Genomic DNA, 4306 nt, shown 5'->3' with positions numbered 1-4306 from the left:
AAAAAACCCTGTTCTCTCTCTCCCCCCCCTCTCTCTCTCTCTCTCTCTCTCTCTCTCTCTCTCTCTCTCTCTCTCTCTCCCTCTCTCTCCTATTATGATAATCTGTTTAGTGTCCAAAGACTAGAACTTGAAAAATTATCCTTTAGGTTGGGATGATCCAGCTCCCTGATGGAAAATCAGTTTTAATCAGAGCATCAAATAGTTGGAGTTGAAGTACTGAGCATTCTTAGCAGAGCATAGCGTAAGACAAATGGGAAGTTATAATATGCTTGGGGGGAAATGGGATAGAAAATTACTTTTTCTATAACTGTGACATTTGTGAAACATTAAAAACCATTGAGTGTAAGGCTAAATAAATCATCCTTCTGAAGAAAAGTGAAAACTACTAATCAAAAAACAATAGTCAGGGGTGATGGTGCAAGCCTGTAATCCCAGCACTTTGGAGGTAAGGTAGAAGGACTGAGTTTGAGACCAACCTGCTGAGCTTATATATCAAGACCCTGCTGGAAAAAAAAAGAAAGAAAAGGAGAGAGGGGAAAGAAGGGGAGGGAAGAGGAAGGAGGAAGGAAGCGGGAGGGTCTGCAGTAATCGGAAATGGTAAATGAGGTTACATGTTGGTCAATGCATTGATGATGAACCTCAGGGATTATAAACCACAGAGGGATATGAACAATTTTTTAAATTAAGGTGGGCATGGTGGGACTGCCTTAAATTCTAGTGCTCAGTAGACTGAGGCAAGATGATCAAGAGTTCAAGGACAGCCTGAGCTATATAGCAAGACCTTATTTCAATCTACCCCCTCCAAGGGAAAAGAATTTGATAAGTTTGGAATTTACTGAGAATATATTTTATTCATTTGGTCAGTCATACATTCCTTGTGCCATGTACCAGTGCTCAGTCAGGTTGGTTTTCTGTTACTTCTGTTCACTAGAGGGGCTGTAGCTCAGTTGACAGAGTGTTTGACCAGCATGCACAAAGCCCTGGGTGCAATCTCCAGCACTGCATACACTAGGAGTTGTGGTGCTAGCCTATAATTCTAGCACTGGGGACTTGGAGGCAAGAGGATCAGAAATCCAAGGTCATTCTCAGCTACATAGTGAATTTGGGGGCAGCATGGGATACATGAGACTGAAAAACAAAAGTTTATTGGTGTCAAAAGAATACCTGCAGAATGGCATGATGTTCAGCAATAATTCTGGCATTTTCCATTTTAACAATCTGAAGCATGCTGCTTAGCTCTGAACACTTTTTGGTCAGTTGGCCATTCAAAACCTAAGACAACATATATAGAAAGTCATAGCTCTTTCGAATAATTACTGCACTCATCTACCTTACTATATGTGGACCTTATTTTGCTAACATATCACCAATTAATATTTCATCTCCTTATGAAATACTTTAAAATACTTTCCTATGAGTTACAGATAAGGAATGTCCCAGAGCCCCCAAAACAACACAGGCTATTGTCCTCATGCTTGGCTGCCCACCATAAATAGATGACAAGATCATGTTGCTGAAGACACTACCCACTTTGGTTGCAGGACATAGAGAAATCAACCTTGGACTGGCCAGGAAATTCTCTCCCTGATGGCTAGCTTACATAGTGCCAGGAAATGCTATGCAGGTTGCTGGGGAGAAAAGATATCAATGGTTTTATCCAGTGCTGGACCCTGAATACTACATACCAATCTCCTGGCAAGATGTGCCAACTGTGCGATAGTGGCATGACAGTTATGGGAGTAGCCAGCTTCTTTCTGACTGGATATGAGGCCTACATCACAAGAGGGAGTTCATGCCTGGTACTGTAAATCTGGTCAAAAGTCCAGGGAGGTAATTTGCCCTAGAACCTCTTGTTGTTTTGCTAAATGCTCATGCTATCAAACTACACTCTAAATATTTATGTTTATACCCATAAATCTGTGCTGCTCTCAACTTTGGTCAAAGAAGTTTCTTTTTATAGTGGGTACTGGTTAATGTAGAGGCTCATAACTAGTCAAAGTGATGCACATAAATAACTCTGAGTGCCCAGTTATGGATGTGTTATCTATCAACTTCTCACCACTTAAGGTTTAGAGAACTTCACATAACAGGGAGTAGAAAGAATGTAAGAGCCAGCAGATAGGGAGGAGAGCTGTGAAAGGCTGTCCTCTGGACATGACAAGGCTGTTGCACATCCCAACTCAAAGAAGCTGTGGTTATATGCACATGACCTGCACAAAATCAAGCCAGTAAAAATTCCAGCATGGATCGGGGAAGGGCCACCAGGGCCCCAACCATAGCTGAGGAGTTCCTGGCAGTTGATGGCTACTGAGAAAGGGAGGATCACTCTTCTTTGTAGACATGACTGCTGATGAGTTGCTCATGGTCCAGTGGATGACCACACATCCATTCACATGTGGGTAGCACTAATTAGACTCTGGGGGTTATTGATAACAACAAAAAATTTCAAGTTCTAAACAAACAGAGGTAATACAAGCGGCAGAAAAAGATGTTCAAGAATTTGGGTATTATTATGTTATTACATAATAAGAAATATATATTTGGTCTCTGCCCCTGACTCCTGTAACACAGCTCTTAAAACCCTATCTTTCATTTGCTCATTAGATGACTGGTCACTCAGGGCCCTAGATAACTTCAGAATCAAAACTGGTCACTAGAAAGACAACAGCATTCTTACAGGGCTGGGACTTCTAGCCTTGCCTTTTCATGTGCAGAGAAGCAAGGAGAGCTGTAGACCGAGTTGCTCATCAGTGGCTAATGATATAACCAAGCCTGCCTAAGTAATGAGGCCTCTGTAAAAACTTAAAAGGACAGGCCTAGAAATGCTCAGAAGGTGGTGTTAGGAGAGAGCATGGACTCTCTAGGCCCTTTCCTACATACACTGCCCTGTGTATCTTTTCATATGGTTGTTCAATTATATCCTTTTAATATAGGATCAGTATCCATTCTCCAAAATACTTGGCACAAGAAGTACATTATATTTTTTTAAAAAAACCATTTTATAATTTTTATTACATTTTATGTATTTGGTATGTGTGTGACCCATGAGTACCATGATGTATGAATGGAGGTCAGAGGGACAACTTAATAGCAAGGGGTCAGTTCTCTTCTTCCACCATGTGGTCCCAGGGTTCGAACTCAGGTTGTTAGGCTTGGTGACAAGATCCTTTACCTACTGAGCCATCTTGCATGCTCTGGTGCTTTGGATTTGGGAATTTTGCATAGATTAGGCTAAGATGAATATATCTAATCCAAAAATCTGAATTACTTGAAAATAAACTTTATACCGCCTACATGATGCTGAATAAATTTCAAATGTCAAAGTACTTCAAAATTTAGATGTTTAGGTTAGGGATGTTCTACTCATATACTTAAAAAAGTGTAAAGTGTTTCCCCAAGTTTTGCAAACCACTCTAGTGAGTTAAAATTCAAGAAGGTGGTTGTGGGAACCCTGACTTCAGTCTGAAACACAGGCTATAATGTGGGGGCTTGCAACTGACATCTGAAATGTAGAGTGGAAAGCAGTCTCATATGTTTCTAAACCCTTGACCTAACCTGTGGGTATAATGCTAATTCGAGGTAGACAGGATCAGAATGAATCATAGGACACCTAGCTATCATCCAGTATAGAACAGAAATGCATGTTCTGTGGGAAGTAAACGCCAAATATCTGGTGTCATAAATATGTTGAGTGCTTTGTAGGAGTAGGAAAAATACTTTGCTTTTTTCCTATTTTGGATACATTCTATCGTATTTTTTTAGTAAATGAGTACAAAATGAATTGGATAAAAATATGAAGGTAAAAATATTTTACTATGAAATAAAGAGACACTTTACAACTAAAACAGGAAATTACAGAGAATTCTATTCTTTTGATGATTTGATGTTAAATTGAAAGAATTCTATTTTTAAACCCCAATAAAAAGAGTACATTTTACTTTCAAAATTGTACATACATATTTTATGTTTTATCTATGGATGATATCATTTTTTGAGGGGGGAGGTAGGGGCTGGAGTTGTGGCGTAGAGACAGGGTCTCACTTTATAGGCCAGGAGGGCCTCGAACTGTGATGAATGTACTGCCTCTGCCTCCTGAGTGCTGGGATTATAGGTGTGCACCATCACACCCAGATAGTGATGATGTACTTTATATCAAAATAAATTTCAAAATAAATTTTTAGAAGCTAGAAAGAAATGAAAAATGTGCTAGGAAGAAACTACTACAAGAGAGTTAATTCTGAAAAAAATCTCGTGTGTGTGTGTGTGTGTGTGTGTGTGTGTGTGTGTGTGATATATATATTTTTCT

Source organism: Nannospalax galili, unplaced genomic scaffold, assembly GCF_000622305.1.
Source record: "Nannospalax galili isolate Female #2095 unplaced genomic scaffold, S.galili_v1.0 scaffold1024, whole genome shotgun sequence".
Lineage (NCBI taxonomy): Eukaryota > Metazoa > Chordata > Mammalia > Rodentia > Spalacidae > Nannospalax > Nannospalax galili.
The sequence above is the reverse complement of the archived record's forward strand: the minus strand, read 5'-3'. Positions refer to the sequence as shown.